Raw genomic sequence first — 12,468 nt, forward strand, 5'->3', positions numbered from 1 at the left:
ATATTTGTCAGCCAGCCCGGCTTCTCCTCTGTCTGCTGGACGGTGGAGCTGCGGTTTGAACTCTAACCACTGACAGTGTTAAGCCCTGCCTGGGCGGCGGCGGGCGGAGGGCGGAGGGCGGAGGGCGGAGGCTATCTGAGACGACCCTGGCAAGAGAGCACAGGACAGCTTTCAGTCCCTCCAGAGCAGCAGTGGAGAGCACTGCGCCTGGAATCGAACAATGAGCCTGTGTGATGTGAGCATGGGGATCAGGGAGGGAAGCTGGCGGCCCGTCTCCCCGTCACCCCGCCGGGGGTTGTGGGTTGTGGCGCTCCCGGTGGAGGGCCTGAGCTCCTGCAGTGTGAAGCACTGGAGCTGCTCCAGCTTCAGGAGTTCGATCCTTTATCAGTCCGACACGTCAGGAGAGGCAGGATCCAGTGTGAAGCTCGCTCTCTCTGACTCTCTCTCTCTCTCTGGGGAATACTTCAGAGCAGCCACCTCAGGCCTGCTTACCGGCCACAGACCGCCGAGTTATCCCTCCATCTATCACCGGGTGTGTTTCTGTTTCCACCGCAGATCGACAGAAACAGCATCGCTGTCAGTCCAACATAAGGCTCGCAGGACAAAACAGGCCCACTGCAGTGTCCGCAGGACCAGGACCAGGAGTGGACCAGTTCTTCATGACTCAGTGAATTTATACAAAACCTCAGTGAGACAGCGCTGGTTCTACTCTGACGTCAGCACTGGCTCAAGAGACAAAGGCAGCGGAGTGGAACCGCTGGTCCTGCTGCAGCTGATTCTTATCTCCAGCTCCCAGAGGAAGAGAGAAGAGGGGAGGAGGTGTGGAGGCCTCCTCCGAGCAGAGCTGCAGTTCGCCTCAGGAAGGGAACACTGACGAGCTGAAGCTCCTCAGACCGTCTGCAGACTGGTCGGTCCAGAGAAGCCCCGGGACGGAACCAGCAAACCCGGAGACACTTCATCGGAATGATGAAACTGGCCACCATCATGACCCCCAGTAGTCTGCTGACAGACTGTATGAAGACGGCTCAGTTATGACAGTGAACACACACACACACACACACACACACACACACACACACACACACACACACACACACACACACACACACACACACACACACACTATTCACCTCAAATTTTAAAAATTGAAAACATTAGGGCAGGGCTGCTGCCCTAATTCTTTATTTTTTAAAATAACTGATTTACCGTCCATTTACTTTGGTTGTTGTTTCACCTGTACTTCATAATCTTCAGAAATACAATTAAAACATTTGAAATGTACAATCTTAATTTTGTGATATAATGTATAAATGCAAATGACTGATTTATTGATAGATTTACAGCAGAAGAGGAACAAACTGTGCGTTGAATTCAGGTCTGTAAGTATTAAGAACATCAGGCTCTGAACAGCTCTTCTTCACCACCGTCGCTTTACAGGCAGTGATGAAGACGCCCGTCTGAAGAGGGCAGGTCGTCATATTTAAAAACTGTTCCTCAAAGAACCATAAAAAGATATTAAAGTGTTGGGAATGGGATCTAAAAGGAGAAAACTGGACCGAGAGTCCTTCATCAGCCAGGTCCAGACTGTCCAGTGTGTCCTCAGACATGGACAACGGTTCAGCTGTGTTCACTGATAGAACCTGTTGTGGTAAAAGACTGGACCTGATGTCCATGAGTTTAGTTCTGAAGTGGTCTGCAGAGTTCTACAGAGAACGTCTTCAAAGTTTTATAAGAATTAGAGCCTGTTAAAATGTCGAAGGTGGAGAAGAGGAACAGTTTCTATTGTCTGAGATCAGTTGAGAGAAGAGGGAAGTTCAGGCCTGTTTAGCTGCGTTATTGTAAATTGTGAGTTGTTGCCGTAGGATCTAGTGGTGTAGCCAACTTAGATTTCCTCCACCACCTCTCAGCACTCCTGCAGTTTCTTTTCAGTTTGTTGATTCTATCATTTTTTTCTCCACAGTTTATTTCTTACTGCAGTAACATCATGTTGAAAAAAAATGTGGCTTTCAAGAAGTGAAATGAAAGAAGTTTTCATAAACTGCATGTTGTCATATTGACACAATCTGTCCTCCAACTGCCTCTGTCTGCAGAAACCACGAGACACAGTGCAGCTCTTCCTCAGCTCTCATCAGCTCTTCCTCAGCTCTCATCAGCTCTTCTTCAGCTCTTCCTCAGCTCTTCCTCAGCTCTCATCAGCTCTTCCTCAGCTCTTCCTCAACTCTTCATCAGCTCTTCCTCAGCTCTTCCTCAACTCTTCATCAGCTCTCATCAGCTTTTCCTCAGCTCTTCCTCAACTCTTCATCAGCTCTTCATCAGCTCTTCCTCAGCTCTCATCAGCTCTTCTTCAGCTCTTCCTCAGCTCTTCCTCAGCTCTTCCTCAGCTCTTCCTCAGCTCTTCATCAGCTCTTCCTCAGCTCTTCCTCAACTCTTCATCAGCTCTTCCTCAGCTCTCATCAGCTCTTCCTCAGCTCTCATCAGCTCTTCTTCAGCTCTTCCTCAGCTCTTCCTCAGCTCTTCATCAGCTCTTCCTCAGCTCTTCCTCAGCTCTTCCTCAGCTCTTCCTCAACTCTTCATCAGCTCTTCCTCAGCTCTTCCTCAGCTCTCATCAGCTCTTCCTCAGCTCTCATCAGCTCTTCTTCAGCTCTTCCTCAGCTCTCATCAGCTCTTCTTCAGCTCTTCCTCAGCTCTTCCTCAACTCTTCATCAGCTCTTCCTCAGCTCTTCCTCAACTCTTCATCAGCTCTTCATCAGCTCTTCCTCAGCTCTCATCAGCTCTTCTTCAGCTCTTCCTCAGCTCTTCCTCAGCTCTTCATCAGCTCTTCCTCAGCTCTTCCTCAGCTCTTCATCAGCTCTTCCTCAGCTCTTCATCAGCTCTTCCTCAGCTCTCATCAGCTCTTCTTCAGCTCTTCCTCAGCTCTCATCAGCTCTTCATCAGCTCTTCCTAATCTCTCATCAGCTCTTCTTCAGCTCTTCCTCAGCTCTTCCTCAGCTCTCATCAGCTCTTCCTCAGCTCTTCCTCAGCTCTTCATCAGCTCTTCCTCAGCTCTCATCAGCTCTTCCTCAGCTCTTCCTCAGCTCTTCATCAGCCCTTCCTCAACTCTTCCTCAGCTCCTCCTCTGATCTTCTTTGCTGCTTCTTCTGTTTCATCATCATCAGCTTCATCAGGGGAAAGTGACTCCCTCCAGCTGTGTGCGTGTGTGTGTGTGTGTGTGTTTTTGTGGTGCATGTGTGCGTGTGTGTGTGCGTGTGTGTGTGTGCGTGCGTGTGTGTGTGTTTTTGTGGCGCATGTGTATGAGTGTGTGTGTGTGTGTGTGTGTGTGTGCCTCCATTGTTAAAATTCATTAAGTTGAGCCGTCACTCTGGTTGCCATGACAACAGAGTCGTGCCATACCTGCCACAGCTCTGCAGCAGCTGCAGAATGTTCCCCATTGAAACCCGGAGTGAAGAGTCTGCCGTGATCAGGCGATGCTGTTCGTCTGCAGCGGCTCTCGGTCAGAGGAAGTGAAGAGATGAAGAGCTGTTCTTCATCACAGGCAGGACCGGACCAGCACCAGACCAGCACCAGACCAGCACCGGACCAGCACCGGACCAGCACCGGACCAGCACCAGACCAGCACCGGACCAGCACCGGACCAGCACCGGACCAGCACCGGCAGCTGGCCGGTAAGGCCAGGACCCAGTCCATCTGGCTCCAGGTGGACTGGACCAATGAAACACTGTCGAACAGCGACAGTAACTGCTCCAAACACTTCCTCCTGGTTTCACTGAACGTCACGGCAACTTCAATAATGCCTCAATCATTCAGTTCATTCATGAAACAAGAGCAGTTTGAAACTATGTCAGTCTGAAAACGATGCTTCTCTCCACAAAACCCAGGCTACTGTCGTCAAACCATGTAGTTCAGTAACTGGACTTTGTGCTGATTTGTCCCAAACTGCAGAAAGACGTGGAGGTCTCTCAGGCGGAGGCGCTCGTCTTGGTCTCTCAGCGCAGCAGCAGCAGGATCCGGACCGAACGCAAAGCAGCCGAGCGAAGAGAGGCAGGCCGTGGATCACATCCTTCATGATTCCAGCTGGACACAGCCAGCAGTCCAAATGACAGGAGGGAAAAACACTGACAAACAGTGTGTGTTGTTTAGAGCGTCTGGAGATGAAACCCAGACTCAGTAGAAACACACTCTCATGTTGTTCTGATTATCATCTCATACACACACAACAGGAAGCAACATGCTAAATATCTAATATTTTGTTGTAAATAATGAGTGTAGCTGCAGGGATGTGGAAATGTGCTGTGTGTTCCTCTGGTGTGTATCTGTGTCTGTTGGTGCTGAAAAAAAGCAATTTCCTCTAAAGCAAGTTTTATTGTAGTGTATTCTATTCTCGTGTTGAGATTCGTGGTTACACTGAGAAAAACACAAACAAAAAAACCTTCATTTGCCATGACACAAAACTTCCTGTGTATGCTTCTTTGCTCCAAGACACACACCGTCACTCGAGGCACGCTTTTGAACCTGGAGCCAAGTCTGAAAGCCTCCTCTGAGAGTGATGAGCTGTGATTGGTCGGGTTTCACAGAGACTGCTTCAGCCCCGGTTCTGCCCTGGACCTCCACAGAAGGAGGTTCTCCTGAGTCAGCACTGCTAACGGCTGACAGAGGAAGGAGCCTCAGCCCTCCGACCAGGGCCTGAGCAGAGAGGATCCTGGTCCAGCATCCAGGCTCCCCACCAAGGACCACCAGAACAGGAAGAGGAACACAGCCCGACTCTCACAAACTGTTCTATAAGACTTCCACAGGTTCCTTCAGCCTGAAGCAGGATCTCCTCCTCCAGCCATGAGAACATGCAAGCAAGAACCAAGCAGAACCAAGCCAAGCTTCACCAGTCAGCGCCACAACCCCCCCCCCCCCCGTCTGACTGCCACCTGGGCCGGATCCACTCCTCCAACCACAAAGGACCCAACATGGAAGAACCTCAGCAAGTCCTTCTTCACCTCCACCTTCTACCTCTGCACAGCAACAGACAGCGGAGCAGGGACCTGCTAACAGGAGACAAAGAGCACCACCAGCTAGCCCCAAGCTAGCACCGAGCGGCTAGCTAGCACCGGGCGGCTAGCACCGAGCAGCTGGCTAGCACCGAGCTAGCACCGAGCAGCTGGCTAGCACCGAGCTAGCACCGAGCGGCTAGCTAGCACCGAGCTAGCACCGAGCGGCTAGCTAGCACCGAGCTAGCACCGAGCAGCTGGCTAGCACCGAGCTAGCACCGAGCGGCTAGCTAGCACCGAGCTAGCACCGAGCGGCTAGCTAGCACCGGGCGGCTAGCACCGAGCAGCTGGCCAGCACCGAGCTAGCACCGAGCGGCTGGCTAGCACCGAGCTAGCACCGAGCGGCTGGCTAGCAGCCTCCAGCATCACACAAAACATCACCTGGTTCGTCCAACATCTTCACCTGGTCTGAGCTGATGGACCACTCAGATCATGGACACTCTGTCTGAATTGGCTTTTACAAAGTTGCACTGAGAGGAGACAGGCCTCACAAGTCTCTCGTCAGACTGATTACAACGAAGTGGCTCTTTTCCTACTAGACGTAGCTGGTGCCCCGAGGTTATCTGGTGAAAGTCAGATTCCAAATTCTTTAATTAAATTACCTTTGATAATCATTAATTATTGCTGAAAGTCAATTTATTAAGTTGAAATTCCAACATTAATGGTGCGGCCCATGAGAGCCAGAAGAACATGAATGGTGCGAAACCCAAACATTATTCTGTTCTATTCTATTCTATTCTATTCTGTTGTATTCTATTCTATGAGCATTCATGTGGAGTTTCTGTTTATACTCATAAAACACAGTGCTGACTGAAGATTGGTCACATCCATCCATCCTTCCATTTTCTAAACCACTCCATCCTTTTCAGGGTGGTGGGGGGCTGGAGCTAGTCCCAGCTGCTGGGGTGAGGGCGGGGTCACCCTGGACCAGGATCTGTGTTCTGTTTCTCTTTGTGTTGTGACTAAATAGAATGAGGGAATCACGGCTGTCGGTGATAGTTTCATTCATGTCGACCTCTTCTGAGTCCAGCAATGAGGTTCTCCAGGCTTTACTATTTCAATCCAGACCCCCCAAAAAAGTTGAGTGTGTCTCATGAAACTGACATCAGTGAATCATTTGATTAAACAGAGAGAGAGAGAGAGAGAGAGAGAGAGAAAGAGAGACCGCACTTAAAAAGTGTACCTGTAGTTGATGTAACTGTGTATCATAGGTGATGTTGCTTTTGCAGCTCTGTTAACTGTTTAATCTGTGTTATGCAAGCATTTGTAGCCCCCCAACAAATTTCTCCACCGGCCGCCACTGATTACCTGTCTCTAATAATCAATGGTGAGAGATGAATGTCAGTCAGTGTCTGGTTCCTGCTGTTCTCCCTCTTTAACACAGTAAATAACCAGAAAACGATCAGGTCAGGAGAACAAGAACCTTCAGAACAGCACAACACTGACGACAAACTGAAAACACACACAAACACACGCACGCACACACACGCACGCGCGCGCACACACGCGCACGCACGCGCACACACGCATGCACACACACGCACACACAGTCAGTGTGTTGCCTGACAGCTCAATGATCTCTGCTGGACTGAAACTTTCACTTTCTCAAACTTTCTGGAAAGTTTGACTCTTCATGTCGTGCTCCATCAAGTGATCTGAAAAGCAAATAAAAGCAACGCTATCCGCTGATTTCTGCAGCAGTGTGACGTTCATCACAGTTTCAGCCTGTTTACCATTTTAATGATACACTTTTAATTACAGCCGCGTTTCTCAGTTTCATGCATTTGGAAACAGTTCAGTCAGTCTGATCGTGTATAAAATGCACTGGTTTCTTTCTGACTTGAAAATGTGACACTTAACAAGCGACCATAGCAGCGATGGCGGCGGCAGCAGATAGCGGTCCGGCCAGTGAAAAACTAAAATTCACAGCTTTCCTGGAGTTTGTTGAGGCAGACAATCAGAAGCTGTCCACCAGCCGACTGGAAGCGGCAGCTCTCTCCGTGAGTCTGCCTTTCCAGACATGATGGTCATGAGGTGGAGGCTGAGCGGCAGACTGAGGAATCCGCTCCGGCCTCCAGCTCTCTGGCTGGACCAGGCAGTACCAGGCTTCTCTGACTGTTACCATGACAACACGTGGATCATGTGACCACATGAAGGTGAATCTGTGTTCAGACCGTCGCTCTGTTTGGAAATGTTTTGACTGCATGTTCGAATATTGATAAAATGAGCATCGGTACATCCTCAGCATGCCGCTGGCTTTTCGTTAGTTGTAACAGTGACCTGTTTCACAGCTTAATAACTGTAGAGGAAGTTTAACGTTCAGGTAGAAAAACAGTCTGCATATGCAAGTGGTTTTGATGGCAGTCTTTCAACTCAGAGTTCACGATTCTGAAGCTTTAGAAATGCATTGCTAGCTGTATGTTTTAAGAATTCTTCTTTCATTAGTTCACAAAACACAGGTGCTGGTGACCGATGTCTGGACATCATGTGTCCTGTGTCAATCTATTTGAGTGAAATCAGCGCATTTTCTTGTTCTGTATGGAACTTCGCAGTCTGAATAAATCTTTAAAACACCAGGAACCTCTGGCACTTCCATTGTTTAAAGTAGCTCAGTGACAATGAAAGGCTGGAGACCGCTGGACCGGACCGCCAGCTGCCGAGCTCTGGACCTTCTGCAGACCAGTAAACCTGATGCAAGGAAGGTACAGGAATCTGAATGAGAAGAACAGAAGCAGGATTTAGAACCTCAGCATGACGAAACCAGTCAGTCTGATCTTTCAGATGTCTCTGAGGCGATAAAGTTCACCTGGTCGTCTCTTTAACGTGAAACTGCAGAGTGTTGATCAGAGCTCAGAAGCAGCTGCCAGTCAGAGCAGCTCTGGAGAACCAACAGCATGGATAACCACCAGGACACTGATGAGGGTTCCCAGAAGAACCAAAGGTGTCTGATAGCAAGAAAACAACAGTGGAGCCAGTACAGGCCCCTGAGGAACCCCATGTCTGACAGAACCGGAATCAGACAACAACTCGTTCAGGAGAACACTTTCAGATCTCTCTAAATTATATAGAAACAAATAGAACATTTAAAATCCTGATGTGCTTGTTGGAGGGAGCGATGGCTGGTTTGACCATACCAGAGCGAAAGAGAGAGGGAGAGGGAGAGAGAGGAAGAGAGAGAGAGAGAGAGAGAGGGAGAGACAGAGGGAGAGAGAGAGAGAGAGACAGAGGGAGAGAGAGAGAGGGAGAGAGAGGGAGAGAGAGGAAGAGAGAGAGAGGGAGAGAGGAGAAGAGGAGAGGGAGAGAGAGAGACAGAGGGAGAGAGAGAGAGAGAGGGAGAGGGAGAGGGAGAGAGAGAAGGGAGAGAGAGAGAGAGAGAGAGGAGAGGGAGAGAGAGAGAGAGAGACAGAGGGAGAGGGAGAGAGAGAGAGGGAGAGAGAGGAAGAGAAAGAGAGAGAGAGAGGGAGAGAGAGAGACAGAGGGAGAGAGAGGAAGAGAGAGAGAGAGAAAGAGAGGGAGAGAGAGGGAGGACTACATAGCACTTCTGTTTAGGATCTGATGTTAATTCCAGCTTCCTGCTGAGGAGACGTTAATTAGAGGCTGATGGCAGCCGGAGTGCCAGAGGGTGACTCCACTGCTCACTCCTGTTCTCTCTTCTCCCCTTTACATTATTTAAAGCTCTTTCCAGCGTGCAGCAAGTCAGAAAGTTTCCCAGTGGATGCCAGCTTCTCCCTCTGCTGTTTCCTGAACTGACGTCTCTCAGCCCCGCTGCAGGTTCAGCCCCCCCAGCAGGGTGCCTACAGGTGACTCCTCCAGCTCCACCTGTACAGCCGGAGCGCCCTGGTCTCCTGCAGGTCGCCGCTCCTCCACACCCAGAACCACCAGGAGAACACGCCAAGCAACGGTCTGCTGGAGCACAGCTGCTGCAGTGAGCCACACACACACACACACACACACACACACACACACAGCCCAGCCCACTGCCACACATGGACAGAGAGGCAGCGGCAGCAGAGCGGTACTCACAACACTCATCAGCTCATGAGAGGCTCAGCTGAGAAGCATCCCGACGTTTCTCACCGTCGGCAGGATTTCCTCTTCATTTCCTCTCATTCTGAGACGATACGATCACTACGGACTGAACAGCATGGAGGGAGAGCCAGCACTGACTGGAGGGAGGAGGAGGAGGAGGAGGAGGAGGAGGAGGAGGGAAGGGCAGGGAGGGGGAGAGAGGGGGAGAGAGGGAGAGAGAGAGAGAGAGAGAGGTCTCCCCTGGAGTTGATGGGTTTTATTCTCACCTGTTGTTGTTCTGCATCTCTCCATCAGACTCCTGTGAGAAGAAGAAGAAGAAGAAGAGAGTGAGATATTCCTCTCTGGTCTGTTCTCCAGAGCTCTGAACACAGCAGGACGTCAGACCGAGAGCTCTGAGCTGCAGGAATGGACAACGTGTCTTCTGTGGGGACACATCCATCCTCAAGTCAGTGAAAGAAGAGAAGAGCAACAGGAAGACGTCAGTGGACAGTGAAAAGACGAATACAGCAGTGTTTCATTTCACTGAAGCCAAAACGTCGACTTCAGCTCTTCAGAGGACAGACACCGACAGGACAGCACAGGGCTGACAGGGGACAGGATCAGTGTGTGTGTGTGTGTGTGTGTGTGTGTATTGCACACAGTGGAGTGGTACAGCAGGATGACTCATCCACTCTGAATAAGACGTTCCTCAGTAATCCTGGTCCAGACCGTCCAGACGGACGGACGGCCGTGACGGACTGTCCCACAGGAATACCAATCAACTCCTATCACTGTAGATTCCTCCTGAGACAACTGGACAACCGTCCCAGTCTCAGTGTCCTCCGCTCTGTGAAGAGGGACAGATGGAAGCTGAAGCTGAAGTGTTGAACCCCCCCTTGTAAAGGTATGAGAGTCAGCTCATGTTTCCGTGGCAGGACGTCAGGTTTCAGCTGATAGTGTCTTGCAGTGTGTGACAGCCAATCGCTGTCCCTGCTGCTGCAGCATGGGGGCGCCAGCACGTTGAGAGTTTCTCAGTTCTTTAATTTAGCAGGTATGTGGGTCAAATAGAAAAAACAAATCACAAAACCTATTTTCAGGACTTTTAGCCCAAAGTTAACCCCAGCAGTGTGTTCAGCCCTCCACCTCTCCTCCGCCCGGCCCTCCACCTCTCCTCCGCCCGGCCCTCCACCTCTCCTCCGCCCGGCCCTCCACCTCTCCTCCACCTCTCCTAAGCCCGGCCCTCTGCCTCTCCTCCACCTCTCCTCCGCCCGGGCCTCGGCCTCTCCTCCACCTCTCCTCCGCCCGGCCCTCTGCCTCTCCTCCACCTCTCCTAAGCCCGGCCCTCTGCCTCTCCTCCACCTCTCCTCCGCCCGGGCCTCGGCCTCTCCTCCACCTCTCCTCCGCCCGGCCCTCTGCCTCTCCTCCGCCCGGGCCTCGGCCTCTCCTCCACCTCTCCTCCGCCCGGCCCTCTGCCTCTCCTCCGCCCGGCCTCGGCCTCTCCTCCACCTCTCCTCCGCCCGGGCCTCGGCCTCTCCTCCACCTCTCCTCCGCCCGGCCCTCTGCCTCTCCTCCGCCCGGGCCTCGGCCTCTCCTCCACCTCTCCTCTCCGCCCGGCCCTCTGCCTCTCCTCCGCCCGGGCCTCGGCCTCTCCTCCACCTCTCCTAAGCCCGGCCCTCTGCCTCTCCTCCACCTCTCCTCCGCCCGGCCCTCTGCCTCTCCTCCACCTCTCCTAAGCCCGGCCCTCTGCCTCTCCTCCACCTCTCCTCCGCCCGGGCCTCGGCCTCTCCTCCACCTCTCCTCCGCCCGGCCCTCGGCCTCTCCTCCACCTCTCCTCCGCCCGGGCCTCGGCCTCTCCTCCACCTCTCCTCCGCCCGGGCCTCGGCCTCTCCTCCACCTCTCCTCCACCCGGGCCTCGGCCTCTCCTCCACCTCTCCTCCGCCCGCCCTCTGCCTCTCCTCCACCTCTCCTCCGCCCGGCCCTCTGCCTCTCCTCCGCCCGGGCCTCGGCCTCTCCTCCACCTCTCCTCCGCCCGGCCCTCTGCCTCTCCTCCGCCCGGGCCTCGGCCTCTCCTCCACCTCTCCTCCGCCCGGCCCTCTGCCTCTCCTCCACCTCTCCTAAGCCCGCCCTCTGCCTCTCCTCCACCTCTCCTCCGCCCGGGCCTCGGCCTCTCCTCCACCTCTCCTCCGCCCGGGCCTCGGCCTCTCCTCCACCTCTCCTCCGCCCGGGCCTCGGCCTCTCCTCCACCTCTCCTAAGCCCGGCCCTCTGCCTCTCCTCCACCTCTCCTCCGCCCGGGCCTCGGCCTCTCCTCCACCTCTCCTCCGCCCGGCCCTCTGCCTCTCCTCCGCCCGGGCCTCGGCCTCTCCTCCACCTCTCCTCCGCCCGGCCCTCTGCCTCTCCTCCACCTCTCCTAAGCCCGGCCCTCTGCCTCTCCTCCACCTCTCCTCCGCCCGGGCCTCGGCCTCTCCTCCACCTCTCCTCCGCCCGGGCCTCGGCCTCTCCTCCACCTCTCCTCCGCCCGGGCCTCGGCCTCTCCTCCACCTCTCCTCCGCCCGGCCCTCTGCCTCTCCTCCGCCCGGGCCTCGGCCTCTCCTCCACCTCTCCTCCGCCCGGGCCTCGGCCTCTCCTCCACCTCTCCTAAGCCCGGCCCTCTGCCTCTCCTCCGCCCGGCCCTCTGCCTCTCCTCCACCTCTCCTCCGCCCGGGCCTCGGCCTCTCCTCCACCTCTCCTCCGCCCGGCCCTCCACCTCTCCTCCGCCCGGCCCTCTGCCTCTCCTCCACCTCTCCTCCGCCCGGGCCTCGGCCTCTCCTCCACCTCTCCTAAGCCCGGCCCTCTGCCTCTCCTCCGCCCGGGCCTCTGCCTCTCCTCCACCTCTCCTCCGCCCGGGCCTCGGCCTCTCCTCCACCTCTCCTCCGCCCGGCCCTCGGCCTCTCCTCCACCTCTCCTCCGCCCGGCCCTCTGCCTCTCCTCCGCCCGGCCCTCGGCCTCTCCTCCACCTCTCCTCCGCCCGGCCCTCTGCCTCTCCTCCACCTCTCCTCCGCCCGGCCCTCTGCCTCTCCTCCACCTCTCCTCCGCCCGGGCCTCGGCCTCTCCTCCACCTCTCCTCCACCCGGGCCTCGGCCTCTCCTCCACCTCTCCTCCGCCCGGGCCTCGGCCTCTCCTCCACCTCTCCTCCACCCGGGCCTCTGCCTCTCCTCCACCTCTCCTCCGCCCGGCCCTCTGCCTCTCCTCCACCTCTCCTCCGCCCGGCCCTCTGCCTCTCCTCCACCTCTCCTCCGCCCGGCCCTCTGCCTCTCCTCCACCTCTCCTCCGCCCGGCCCTCTGCCTCTCCTCCACCTCTCCTCCGCCCGGCCTCGGCCTCTCCTCCACCTCTCCTAAGCCCGGCCCTCTGCCTCTCCTCCGCCCGGGCCTCTGCCTCTCCTCCAC

The sequence above is a fragment of the Salarias fasciatus genome, chromosome 19 (assembly GCF_902148845.1).
Source record: "Salarias fasciatus chromosome 19, fSalaFa1.1, whole genome shotgun sequence".
Taxonomy (NCBI): Eukaryota; Metazoa; Chordata; class Actinopteri; order Blenniiformes; family Blenniidae; genus Salarias; species Salarias fasciatus.